General features: G+C 42.3%; 1 protein-coding gene across 4 annotated transcripts in view; it reads right to left on the bottom strand.

The window, feature by feature from the left end:
• ZFX (zinc finger protein X-linked) overlaps positions 1–13,800 on the bottom strand; it is a 55,654-nt gene extending 41,854 nt beyond the window's left edge. Inside the window, exon 1 of one of the 4 annotated variants that reach the window (XM_075539651.1) lies at positions 13,760–13,800. The gene's annotated coding sequence lies outside the window, so the exon portion shown is untranslated. Of the gene's footprint in view, positions 1–13,030; positions 13,168–13,221; positions 13,592–13,759 lie in introns of those variants that run through there. The other 3 variants (XM_075539652.1, XM_075539648.1, XM_075539650.1) reach the window with 3 other exon arrangements.
• Between the last annotated feature and the right edge of the window lie 1,045 nt (positions 13,801–14,845).

Raw genomic sequence — 14,845 nt, 5'->3', positions numbered from 1 at the left:
ATAATGTATATAAAGTTGAAAAAATATTAGTACTAACAAAAAATAATCAAATAAAAAATTTACAGAACAATCTAATGGACTGAAATAGAATGACACATTCAACACATGAAACATTTATAGAAAACGACCACTTAATACCACAAAACAAATGCCAGGTATCCCCTAGTTTTTGAGAGTCTGCTTTATATACCACCAGTTTGCTTTTATGAAAGACCTACATGACTATGTTTTTTTTTTTGCTAAATGAAAGATATATGAAGAGTATTTTTGCTTTGGCGGTGAGGGGGAAGAGAGAGATAAGGATGTTAACATTAAGCAGCTTCTTCCCTGGGAACTCCTCGCAGCACCTCAGCATCAGGCCGCCACAGCTTTCAACTATGCCTATGCTTTTTCTGTTAAGGCCGTTTTAAGCTTTATGGGTTATTTGGTATGATTTGGTAGTTAAATTTTTGGGTCTAAGGACAGTCAACATATTTTCCCATATACAGGAAAGGCTTCAAAAAGTTCACGGAGAAATAGAATGATAATGAAAATTTTCCATGACCTTATATATTAATGGTAATTGCTCCCGTGCTTTATGCCATTTAGATTTATGAAAGGTTTCACAGGGTTTGTTTTTTTCCCGAAACCCTACTTTCAGACAGCAGGAGGAAACCTGTACCAAAAATTACTATCATCCAATGTTCTTCAATTATAATGCAATAAAATTAGAAATGTCACAGAGATGACAGAAAACAAGCCCCAGAAACTAGAAAACAAATTTAATAATAATTCCATGGAAAATAAAAGTATAGAAATCATAACATATTTAGAATTTAAACCCAAAAATCAAATCCGAGTAAAATGACAGCTTCCAGCTATAGTTTATAGCTATGTTGATAATTTTAAATATATACATTATAAAAGTATGGATTAAATATTAATCAACTAGGTATTCAAGTTAGGGCATTTTTTGAATAACACAATAAATGCAAATCAAGGGAAAAATTAGATGAGCAGAAATAGAAAGGATTGATAAAAAGAACTATTTGAAAAGATTAATAAATTAGGTAGACTGCCGACAAAACTGATTAGAAAAAACGAACAAATTAAACATCCATATTTGAAAACTATTTTTTCTAAAAAATTGTTTATTTGGTATAAATGACAAAAACAGGTAGGGGAGAGATACTCAAGTAGAAAACCCAGAAAGGTTTATCACCATGATAAAAAACAATCAAAAGTTTAAAATCTACTTGCAAAAAAGATACCAGGTACAGTTTCACATATGAATTCTAACTTTCAAGAAACAAATAATATCTACTTAACACAATCAGTTTTTTAAAGAGAGAAAATTCCCCAGATCATCTTATGAAGTTACATAACATTGCTATCCAAACAAAGTATTACATATTTGAAATAGGAAAATAACACAACAAAGGGATGCAAATATCCAGAGACTCCAAAGATAGTTTAAATTTAGAAAACCAATTAATGTACCTTAATTCATTGTATCAATAGATGCGGTAAGAGCATTAGAAAAAAATTCAAACCCTGCTCATGATAAGCACTAAAATTATAAAGAGACTTTAGATTAAAGAGTATTATCTATCCTCCCCTAAAGTACGACATTATACTTAATGAGAAAACCTGAAAAATATTACCCTGAAGTACCTAGACAAGAATGTTCACTATCAATGCTTCTATTCAGCACCCGCTGAAGGTGCTCACCAATGCAATAAGGCTAGGAAAAGCAACAACAAAAATTGACTTTTAAAAATTTGATTTTCACAGACAAAATAACTACTTAGAAAATACAAAAGAATTGCAAACTGTTAAGTCTTCCTACATTTCATCATATTTAAAGATGTTACTTGGTGTAAAATACACTATTATCTCACATACTACTATGAAAAAAACACTGCCTATTAAACTAACACATTACAATTTCTTGTTTTACCTTTACTCAAGAAATTCTTTTAAATTTATTTAGACAGATACTTATCACATCTTATGCACTGCAGAAAGAAAACTACAAGTAAAAAGAATTAGGGTATCCTTAAAACTTCACATACAGGGTCCTACTTTTCTACCCAAAGCTATCAATGGTTCACCTCTTCCCTAAATTTCCTTTGAAGTCAGACACCTACTTTGCAATTTCTTCTGCCTCCAGTTCTATTGTTTAGCGTGTAATAACAACATGTTGTATCAACCATGGAGGCAACTCATTTAAAGTGATGACAAAACAAACAGCCTTGACTAAGGATTTTGTATGTGCAGACTTGAAAACTACATCATGACTGTTGACTGGACAACAGTGATTATAACACACCATCAACTGAGTACACACTTTTATATCAAAAATATTAAAATTCAAGGGGAGAATACATCTCAGAATCTAAGAAATATGGTGACATAGAAGTTCACCAAGGTACACGACCAATACATCTAAGTCAATTCTCATCTGCAACAACTAAATCAAAATTATAACTAAAAGAAAATCCGATTCCCAATTAACAAAAATAGCACAATATCTAGTAATAAATCTAATAAAAGTTGTGCATGAGGTTTAAGAAAAGCAGTATAGCACAGCCAAATTCAAATCAATAGTGTTACTACTAAACATGGGTCTGTGTATGTTTACTCTAAATGTGATGCAAACACAATGAAAATCCAACAGTTTTTTCACATACACTGACAACCCAAACCAACCAAACCCACTGCCATCTAATTGATTCCAACTCAAGTGACCCTGTGGGACAGAATGGAAGTGTTCCCTTTGGATTTTCAAGGGTGTAAACCTTTTTTTTAAAATCATTTTATTGGAGGCTCATACACCTCTTATCACAATGCACACATATATCCATTGTGTCAAGCACATTTGTTGACCTCATTCTCAAAACATTTTCTTTCTATTGAGCCCTTAGTATCAGCTCATTTTCTCCCTCCCTCCCTACTCCCTCATGAACCCTTGATAATTTATAAATTATTAGTCTCATCTTTTCCCCTTAGAGCAATTGGTGGATTCAAACTGCTGACCTTGCAGTTAACAGTCCAATAATGCATAACCCACTCTCTCTGTCACCCCAGCTCCTGTAAATTGGTAAACTGGCCCTAAAATGAGCAAAGAGGAAAGTCACTAAAATAATTTGGAAGAAAAAAAAGCATACATTACGAATTCTATACCCTCGACTTTTTAAAACAATGTTGGTAGAGAAGAACAAAGTAAGTAGGAGTCACAATGCCTGATTTTAAATCATACTATAGAGTCACCAAAAAAGCCTAGAAATGACATGACAAATAGAACAGAAGAGAATTATGAGTTCAGATGTAACACCACACAGTTAGTATTGAGTATTTGGTGAGAAAAGATGACTCTCTTCATTAAATGGTCTGGGAAAATTGGTTTTCCACAAGAGAAAAAAATGAAACCAGATCCATGCCTCACACCATACACAAAAACAAATTCAAAATAGATTTAAGGACCTTAAATGTACAAACTAAAACCATACAATTCTTAGAAGAACACAAAGGGCAACAATGTTAGACCTAGCTTTTAACAATCAATTACCTAACAATATTTTAAAGTATTTTTTAAAGGCACAAATAGCAAAAGAAAAAAATAAACTAAAAATGGGACCTCATTTTATTTCATCAAGACTTTACCAAAAAAGTGAGAGGACGAGCTTTCAACCAGGAGAGTATCTCCAGAAACCTTATTTCCAAAAAGAACCTAGTAACTAATATATATAACTCAAACTACTCAAACAACCAAAAAGATAATCTCCAATGATAAGATAACCAAAGGACTTCAACCAAAGGCATTTCTCCAAAGAGAACATTCAAATAGGGCCACACAAAAGCATAATCAATATCATGAGCCACTAGAGCAATGAATTGTTACAAACGACAATGAAATACCATTTTACTCTCACTAGGATGTCTAAAAAGGGGGCCCTGGTGGGGCAGTAACCCCAAAGCTTTCAGTGCTAACCAGAAGGTCGGCAGATCAAAGTCATCATCCACTTGGTGAGAGAAAGCTATGAAGATTAAAGCCTTGGAAACCTGATAGGGCAGTTCCACTTTGTTCTACAGAGTCACTATGAATCAAAACCAATGATAGCAGCGGGTTAGGGATCAACTGTTTTAAATATTAAAAAAATAAATAAATGCTGGCAAGAATGTGGGGAAATTAGAATACATAGCCATTGCTGGTGGGAATGGAAAAGCGTGGCGGTTATCAAGAAAATGACCCAGCCATGTCCCTCCTAAGTCAATACCCAAAAGAGTGAACCCATAAATAAAATGTGGTACATACATGCAATGAAATATTACTCAGCCAGTAGAAGTCTTGATTCATGCTACAAGATGGACAGGGGTTAAATACACTGTGCTGAGTGAAATAAGTCAATTACAAAAGGATAATTATATAATTTCACTTACATAAAACGTGAGAAAAACAAGAAAAAGCAAATGTACAGAGACCAAAGTTTATTAGTGGTTACCAAGAGTGGGGGGGGTGGGGCAAGGAAGAGAGGCAAAGAAAAGTTTAATAGTGATTAAAGGTAGGTTTGCAGTCAGTGACTATAACTTGCTATCAATAAAGTATGCACATGCAAAAAGTTGAATTGGCAAAAGTACGATACATACATACGTTTATAACAAGGACCTCCTCACCCTAAAAAAAAATTTTTTTTAAGAGTTGTTGCTGAGGCCACTAACGTATAACCAAAAATCTAAAGGAATTGTAGCTTTAGGGTCCTGGTTCCCATGAGACAGCTCAGTTCATCGGCGTCTTATGGCACAATTGGTCTCTATTCACCTAGAGCAATAGTGGTGACCTTGCTTTTTTTTTCCTGCCAAAGACCATTTAGATATTTGTGGGCCGTAGAAAATTGTCAACTTAAGCCGGCTGCATTTGCTCAAAAATATTTCATTAACTCACCTCTAGCGTGATGGCTAGAACTGCTTCTCTTCGGTGAGGTGTGAAGTTAAAGGGTTCTGATTGTTTCTGCAGGCCTTATAAAGCTCAGGGACCTGATGTTCCCCACCCCTGGCCTAGAGCAACTTAGGAAGTGGGGTAATCAAAACAGGTAGAAAATACGGGAGATATGTGTGACTAAATGCCTACATGGGACCAGAACTAGATAGTAAACTTAGCTATCATTAGTGAACATTTTGATCAAAGATTCTGTAGAAGAATCTTGATCAAAAGGGATAAAACGTACAACAGAATTTTAAATTCTCATGGAATCTAGACTTCCTGGAACAGTAGAGGCTTGGGTGAATACCTGAAATGATTGCCCTGAAAGAATCTTAAAACCTTAAACCAGAATTATTCCCTGAAGTCTTCTTAAAACCAAATCACCAAGATAATCTAGTAACACAATGTCTGCCTTGAGCATTGTGCTCTTAAGAGCTATCTAGATGGGATTCCGAGTGATAAGATAGGAACCTTCAGGGCATGTGGTTAAAGGTGGAAAAACAACTCACAGAGGGACCGTGAGAATGATTGCACAACTTGAATAATGTAATCAACGTCACTGAATTGCACTTGTAGAAACTTCAATTTGTGTATGTTCTGCTGTGTATATTCAACAACAAAATACATTTAAAAAAGATTTAATTATCAATCTATCATTCTTAAAAGAGGATTTTTTACACATAACAATTTTGACTTCTCTTCTAACAACTCTGTAGGACAAAGCAGAATTGCTCCTTAGGGTTTCTGAAACTATACATCTTTACAGAGCTGACAGCCTCATATCTCCCTTGGAGCAGCTGGTAGGCTTGAACCACTGACTTTGCAGTTAGCAGGCCAATGCTTACCCCCACGATGCCACCAGGGTTCCTTAGTATAGGTACCAAAAACCACTCACTGTCACCAAGTCATTGCTGACTCATAGCGACCTCCTGTGGTTTTCAAAGACTGTAAACTGTTTAAATGAGTACAAAGCCCAGTCTTTGTCTGGAGGAGCTGATGGCAGTTTCAAACTGCCGGCCATGAGGGATCGCAGCCCATCGTATAACCACTACGCCACCAGGGCTCCTGGTATAGGTGCAGAAGAAAGCAAAAAGACCAATGAAACCAGGAGAGAATCTAAAACCAGACGTGTATATGTGAAACTCTGTTATGTCTCAGGAGTTGCATTATAAATCAACAGGAGAAAATACTGAACTAGTCGATAAATCTGTATGAAAAAGATAAAACTAGATCTCTATATCACACAATAGAAAGAAATTCCAGATGGGTTAATTACTCAACTATGAAAAAGTAAACTTTAAAACCTATATAAAAATATGAGTATAGGATAAAGAATTTCTTGAAAACACAGCAAAAGAAACATTACTACTTTCAAATTAAGAAGTCCTAAATGAAAAATATCCCATAAACAAAGCTAAAAGACAAGCCATAGACTAAAAATGATATTTGTAGTGTATATAACCCAGGAAATCATTGGTAGGCAGAATATAAGAGAATATTCACAAATCTGTAAATGATAACAATCCAACAGAAAAATGAACCAAGGATAAGCACCAACAGTCAAAGAAAATGCAAATAGCCAGGAAACACATGGGGAAAAAAGCAAAATTAAGAAAACAATGAGATAACAAGCATATCCAACAAATTGAGTAGAAAGAATCGCAATTTAGGGGCAATTATATGGGAAACTGAAGCACAATTTGGCAATTCCCGGCAAAGTTGACAATGCACAGACCCTTCAACATAGCAATTCTACTTCTAGTATATTCCCAAGAGAAAGGAATCATGGGCAAGGATGCTCACAGCAGCATTGTTTGAAATTGCAGAAACCTGCAAACCACATCCTTAGGGAAGTATAAACAAACCACAGTATATTTATACGAAATTCAAGCAAATGAATGAACTAGGTGTTCAACCTTCATAGTGTCAAGAATCAAATTGAAATCGACAGTCCCAAAAGGCTTATGTCTCTGTGGTTTTTGTTTACAGATATTTACATTAAAAATTAAAACAGGCGGAGGGGAGAAGAAAAAAATTGAAACGGTGACATTTAGAAAATTGTTCATAAAAAAAGTAAACTCAGGTGTGAACATAAACTACATTTCTTAAAAAATATATTTCTTTTAAATTTTTTCCATTTTTGAAGACAAAACGAAAAAGGCTCACTGAGTAGGAGTAGCACTAGTTTATATTTCTGAAAATCTGTTGGATGGCGGGCTTAATAGAGGTCAGCTGGATTCTCCTAACTGCTTCTGCAGCCAATCGATTTCGACATCACGAGTCCTGTCACCGTGGGAAAATACCAGTGTACACTAGCTAACCTCAGACAGAGGCCTGAAAGGGAAAATGGCAAATAATAGTATGATTCTGAAAACTGCTTCGATCTCATGGACCTCCTGAAAGAACCTTAAGGACTCCCAGGAATCCCTGGACCACACTTTTAGAATTGCTGATCTGGGGCAGCATGTAACATGGAAAATTCTCAAAAATAAACTGAATGGGGCAAGCGGGAATAAAATGACACACAATATACCACTTATATAAAGCACAGGAAATAATATTTGATCTTGTTTTAGGTGTATACATGTAAGGTCAGTTCTCACTCCCACTGCCACTGAGTCGATTCTGACTCACAGTGACTATAGGATAGGATAAAACTGCCCCTGTGGGTTTCTGAGGCCTTAACTCTTTACAAGGGAAGAAAGCTGCATTTTTTGGCTGTGCAGCAGCTGGTGGTTCTATACTGCTGCCCCTGTGGTTAGCAGCCCAATATATAACCAGGACTCCTATAAGGACAGCAGTTACTGCTGCTGAAAAGACCCAAATGGGATGGGATTGGGGGGGGGGGGGAGGAGATTTTACTTCTTTAAACAGAAACAGCTATGAAGCAAGTATGAAACAAAAACTGGGGTCATAGCTGCTTTCCAATAATTTTGAACTATTTCTTCATTTTTAAAAATGTTTAACTGTTGGTTTTTTTAATTACTATTCGTTTTGAAACAAATGGTTGTATACTTCAAGGCTGGATAGTTTACTTACAGTTTACCTCGAGTAGAATATAGTTACAAGAAACCTGGAATTTATAAAACCTTGTTTGGACCAATAGTTTGACAATAATAAGCATGGGCTGGCCATATTCCCATCAGTTATGGTTGGGAGCAGGCAAGGAGTGACAGTTACTGAGCTCCACTAGCTTGATCTAGTGGCCCAAAAAGATAAATGTGGTGTGCCTTAATATTTATACCCTTTGGCCAAGAAAGCATACACGTACTGATTGAATGCTTGAGGTTTCAACTGGAAACCTATCCAATTACATCAAAGTCTCCGCACCCAATAACTGAGATAATAGCCATGTGCCATGTACTGCTGAAGGACAAAGCAAAATGAGAACCTGTCTCTGCAGTCACAGTTTAAGAAAGAAGACAAAAACGCTAGAATCCTAGTTCAACTAGAATAGGATAAGGTAGGGAATGAAGAGTAATCGCTTAATGGGTAGGAGACTCCTTTTGGGGTTCTGACAATGTTTTGAAACCCAACAGAGGTGGTGGTCACACATTACTGGGAATGCATTATATGCCAATGAAATGTTTGCTTTCAAATGGTAGTTTTGAGTTGTATTTTATTTCCATCTTTTCATTTTTTTCCATGTGTATTTTTCATCTTTATAGAGGTATTATCTACCGCAATAATATTTCATGCTAAATGAATGATGTTGGTTGGCACTGTTCTATGGGACAGGCAATAATGAATGATATTGGGGAAAAAAGCATTGTGCTATTATCAGCAAGCAAGCAGCAGGGAATCCGAGTCCACAAATAGTTTCAGTATTGCTGATCATTTACTACATATAGGATCAATTTGGCCACCACCATGGTGAGTGGAGATGACTAGTAGGCAAACGGAAATACTCGGTGAGAAAGTGGAAGAGAAGGAAGGTGACATCAGGAGAGGATATCCAAGGAAAATTGTTCCAACATCGACCTTGAAAGAAAACCGACATTTAGGCGATGGAAAGAAGGACCACAGAAAACACAAAGTTTTTGAACCACAGAAAATGGTTAGGTGACACATCCAATGTGGTACATTTTCTCAGTTTGGGAAATACTGTACTAAGGAATAAATGGGACAGAAAGAAATAAAAGTACTGATGGCAGGAAAGAGAAGACAGGTGAGGCTGCTGGAAGATGAGCAGGCCTAGGCTTCCTTGCCAAGAGGGGGAGAAGCGGCACAGGGTTAATGATGCAAGAGGCAGCCTCACTGATGGCTCCCCAAGGAAGCAGGTCAGGGTGAAGAGTACAGTCAAAGCAGCTGGCCTTGGAAGGAAGGCAATTCATCTTGCAGCAAAAGGAAGAGGACATTCCAGGTGGAGATAGAGGAAAAGCTTGAAGTCAAAGGGAGTGATACAGATGGCCGCCTCTCCTTTTCATCTAAATCAAAGGTTAGGTCATCTTTGCTGGGAGTGAGGGCTTTTGAGGAGGAGTTGAGGTCTGAGGGGAAAAAAAAGGCGTGGAATTGCCAGTGTGCACAAACAAAGATAATCAGTGGAGCTTCAAGTCCAAATGGGGTTAGAGAGTAAACATTTACAAAAAGTGAGGTGAACAAGTTTCTTTTTAAAAAGAAAATTTTTAACTCCCCGAAAAAGACACTTTGGGGGATCCTTTGAGTTGATTCCTACGCATAGCCTACAGGACAGAGCAGAACTGCCCCATAGCGTTTTCCAGGCACAGTGGTTAGATGTTGTTAGCAGCAGAAAGGGGGTTCGAACCCAGCAGCCAATCTGCAGAACAAAGATATGGCACTCGGCTTCCCCGAAGACTTTGACAGCCTTGGAAACCCTATGTGGGAGTCCCACAGGGTCATTATGAGTCTCGATCAACTGGATGGCAGTGGGGTTCAGGATTTTAATCTTTCTGGTAGCAGTGCGCCAGGTTTTTTTCTCCCAAGGAGAAACTGGTGGGTTCAAACCCTGACCTTTCTGTTAGTGGCAAAGTGCTTAACCATTGCACCAGTAGGACTCCTTGAAAAAGACTCTAACAACAAAAAAAGAAAAATACACTAACACCTGATTTATCCAAAATGGTGGGTTGGGTAATTAAATCAGTTTCCAGATCATTTTTAACCAATTCTGATGTGAATCATTCTAAAGTATATATTTCCCTGTTTTCTTAATTATACAAATTGAGTCTAATTGCACCTTAAACACCCACTGTTGTTGTACTACAGAGCTCTGGTGGTGTAGTGGTTACATGTTGTGCTACTAACCGCAAGGTCAGCAGTTAGAAATCACCAGTTGTCCAGCAGGAGAAAGATGAGGCTTACTAACTCCAGTAAAGATTTAAAGTCTCAGAAACCCATAGGAGCATTTCCAGCCTGTTCTGTAAGGTCGCTATGAGTTGGAATTGTCTCGACAGCAATGTTTGGTTTGGCTATGTTGCTGTGCTGGGATAGTTACCCTGCTGTACTATGACATAACTGAATTCTCTCTTTTTATTGCTCTCCTACTTGTCAAGACAGGAGTAACTGCTTCTTCTCCCGCCTATGTTTACCTTTAACACCTTCATAACCACTGCCACCGTTGACACCTCAACCACCACTGCCCACCTTAGCAACAGTCTCCTGCAACCCGACTGCTCCAACTTTTAAAAATAGCTCTTTTGATAAACTTGCGAGTTGCCAATTCCTTTGGTCCTTCTCAAACCTGTTACTGCTCAAATCTGTGGCAGTCTAGTTAAAGTAGAAAACCTGAAGCCCATTTCCAGTGAATACCCATGTTCCTTACACGTGTGCACTCACTAACTGCCACTGAGTCAATTTTGACTTGCTGTCCCTAAAGGACAGAGTAGAACTGCCCTTGTGGGTTTGTAGGGCTGTAACTCTTTATGGGAAGAGAAAGCCCCGTCGTCTTTCTCCCCAGGAGCATGCTGGTGGTTTCCAACTGTTGACCTTGCAGTTAGCACACCAGAGTTTCACCACCAGGTCTCCTTCTAAGGCTGCACCGGAAAATTCTAGAAAACAAGCGCCCCACATGTGCCACAGGATTTCTGTGGATTGTCAAGTATTATTCAAAGCATGAGCTTGGGAGGCTTGGCTTAGCCAAAAACCGTAACGATCTGCACCCAGCCCAAAAGGCCACCTGAAAGCCCAACTGCTCTTTTCTTAAACTGCTGTCTTAAAAACACACAGGGCTGACTGGATTCATTTCTCCTTTTTGTTTCAACCATGGAAAATTAAACATTAAAAACCTCTCCCCCTTTTTTCCTATAGAAATGATATCTCTGAGCAAGAAGAGATTTGGGGTGACCCATTAGGATCGCAAAAAGCAGCAAGTGCCCAATACAGATGGATCATCCGTTCAGAAAATGGCACCCTCTCACTTCTTAACATCCGTCACCTTTCTAGTCGGGAAGCACGCATCAATGTGCTATTCACTCTCCTTTCTCAACTCTGGAACTTTTCCTAAGCTAGTGGCTGGAGCCAGAACTGCTAAGCGAATACAGGGCATAGCTCAGGTGTGTCACCCCTCTGCGATGACAATTTCTTGCTGCTCCCTCCATCTGGCAAGCAAACTCTTAAGAGTCTATCGTTTTCCAACCTTACTCCGACCACTCCTCTTGCTACAGCATCCACTACAAACTGTAAACACTTTTTTTTTTTCGTTTTGGGATTTTTTTCCCTTCAGAAAAAGCCTCATCCTTGAAATGCCCTTCCCCTACCCACACCTCTTCCTAGCCATCCTTCCAAAACCTTCTCAAAATGTCACCTACACTGGGAGCCCTTTCCTGACCTCGGAAGTGGTCACCTTGCCTGGTCCTCAAGGAATTAAGGGGTTCTACTTTTCCTGCAGCCATTTCACCTGGTCTCATGTACTTCTCGACCACGAACTTCAGACAACCACCAGAACCTGTTCAATCTCTGCATAGCCCACGCCAAGATGGGCTCCGAGTTTACCAGGAAAAGTGGTTTAGTGGGCAATCAACAGTCTCTCAAGGGATAGAACTCAATCTTAAACTTTGCAAATCATTTCAATACCCTGACACTAAAATCGGCATCCCATTATGTTAGTTTTCAATCATATTGGGGAGGGGAAAAGGGAAAGACCTCTAAAACATAAACAAAAAAATTGCCCTTTTCCGAAAACCAGCATCCAGTATGACGAGATTCATGAAAAGTAAAGTGTTAGGGAGATGCGTTAACAGCCTTAAAAAGCAGCTTTTCAACAAAGTTGTTTCTAAGAAAACGCGACTAAAGACGCCTTGGATATTTTATTCCTCCGCTTTCGTGTCTACTTCTTACTGAACAAAAGTGGTGAGAACTTTACCATCAAAAAAATTTTTTAATGTATTGATTCAGATACTCGCGGAGGCGATGGGACAGCTACCGCATAGCGGGCAGCCTCGGGGCCACCAGGGACTTGAAGTGAAATAAAAAGGTCCTGGGGTCCCATCAGCCTCGGGGAGTCCAGAGGCCAAGGCTACGTGAGCAAGGCGCTCGGGGCAGAGGGCAGAGCGGAGCGGCGGCGGCAGCCCTGGAGAGAACGCAGCTTTCCAGTCACGGGGCTGCGGCAGGCAGGGCAGGAAGGTGGCGCTGCCGCCGAGGGCTGAGAGCCAGAGCGCTCATCATGGCGGCCAGGGCAATGGCCGCGGTGGGGAGCGAGCACGCCTTCTCCGCGCGCGCCCCCGCCTCCGCCGCCGCGCCGGGCCTCCGGGGCCCGTCACCGGAGCCGCCCGCTCTCCGACCCCCCCTCACGGGCTGTAGCGGAATTTTCTCGCCCGACACCGCCTTCAAGATGGCGGCTCTCCCTCCCGACAACCCCCTCAACCGTCCCCTGCAGCAGACGCCGAGCCGCCGCCATCTTGTCCCCCGTGCCCCCCCCCCGCCCTCACCGATATTTACATAGCGAAAATCGGCCCGGCCGGCCTGCGGCCTTCACCTCACGCCTGCAGCCTTCGCCGCCTCACCAGGCCTCGCCCCAGCGCGGTGGCCCGCGCCGGCCGCAGGGTCCCCCCAAAACCCCCCAGCCGCCTCTCCGGCTACCGAGCGACCCTCCCCCAACCCCCGCCCGCTTACGGAGCGCGCCTCCGCCGCCGATCGGGATGGTCGGCCTCCTCCCCGGGCCTAGCTGCGGCCTCCTCGGGGCCTGCTAGGCGCCGCGCGCCACGCCGCCCGGCCTAGCGCGGGAGGGCGCCTCACCGGCCGCCGACTAGGCCACGACCAGGCCGCTACGCGCGCGCTCGGCCCCCCCGGCGCCCGGGACTCACCGGACGGGCGGGCGGCGGGCGGCGACGGTGGCGGGTGCTGCAGGCCGGCCTTTCTCTGGAGCACTGGGCCGGGCTCCGGCTGGTGGGGCGGGCGGAGGGAGGGAGGAGGGGCCGAGCTCGGAGCTGACAAAAAGCGGCCCAGCTCCCCGGCACGGGCCCGCCGTCAGCACGTCACGTCACCGCCCGGGAAAGAGACCCAGGAAAATGCGGAAGGCTAGAGGGGCCCCCTCCTCCGCCCGGTGGGTGCCCTGGCGCCCCCGGCCGGCGCCGCTCACGGCCCGCGACGGGGGAGAGCCGAGTGGCCTTGCTGCGGCGGGGTCTCCGGCGGCCGGAGTCTCGGTGACAGCGCCCCCCTTCTTTCCACCTCCTCCGCGCTCCCGCCCGCCGCCACACACGCGCCGCTGCCGCCGCCGCCTTGGCCGTAAAGCCCGCGCGGGGCCGACCCGCGGAGAGGCAGGCGGCCCGCACCCGGCCCGGCCGCCCCCCACCATCTCCCGCGGGCCACGGCCGCGCCCCGGGGGCCTCCCCGGGGACCTACCGCCTCTCCGCGCGGTGCCGGCCCGAGTCGCCAACTCGAGTGGTTTGCGGGCCCGCAGACCCCCCGCCCGCAGTCAATGTTTTTCCACGTCCCCGTGGCTGGGGGGGAGGATAAATTTAGCAGTCCCCGCTGTCCTCTGCTTTCCCTTAAAACAAAAAAAAGATACAAATCTTGGAAATAAAATGAAAAGGGACTTGCCAGTCTAAATGGGTGTGTGGGCAAGAAGAGGGTAAGGGGTAGCCTGCCCTAGAGCAACTACACAAGCTGCTTTCTGTTTCTTCAATAAGCCTTCCAGCGGAGGAGCTAATTGATTTTGTTACTTTGCGAAGTAAACAAGGCAAATGTTGCATTTTTGACCATGGTTTCCGCTCACGTTGCGAAGACCCGGAATTTTTACTTCCCTTTTGCCATCGAGGCATCTTTGTGTTTCCGTGTTTAGGATCCTATAAAATTTACGTCCTGCATAATTGTTTCAAACATTGGGAATTTTCCACGTCCTTCCATGAATCTATAAGGTAGCAGAATTGCCTCTCTAGCTGTTACACTGCCTCAACTAGCCTTTCAGTTTAAAAAGAAGGGGGGCTAGATGGGGGAGACAACAGGGAAATTTTTGAGTAAACAAACAGCACTTACCAACTCCAAAAAACGTACATTTTGCATTTTCATTGGTTTACATTTCTGTACTCTGTCCACACTTACCTTGGGACACAAACTGTTGAAAAGTCTAAACTACTGAAAAGTTGGTGTGGTCTTCTCCAGAATCTCACATGCTGTGTACTTCAAACGTAACCCATCACCCTGGAGGTCAACTCATAGTAACCCAGTCGGGCACAGGAGAACTGCTCCATTGGGTTTCCAAGAGGGCACTTTTGGGGCCGCAGACTGCCTCGCCGCCATGACGCCATCAGGACCCCACTACATCTTTACTATGGCACGAAATACCACAGGCTTAATCCAGGACCCAAACATGATCAAGTAAATGACATACTGGTGTGAAATCTCTTTAAAATCAGGATGCAGGAGTACATATTCTAGTTTACGATCATAATACTCACAAACTCCCAGAGTGCAAGCTGTTGCTTTCTC

This window comes from Tenrec ecaudatus, chromosome X (genome assembly GCF_050624435.1).
Source record: "Tenrec ecaudatus isolate mTenEca1 chromosome X, mTenEca1.hap1, whole genome shotgun sequence".
NCBI classification, from domain to species: Eukaryota; Metazoa; Chordata; class Mammalia; order Afrosoricida; family Tenrecidae; genus Tenrec; species Tenrec ecaudatus.
Note: the sequence above shows the minus strand (reverse complement) of the source record. Positions and strands in the feature narration are given on the sequence as shown.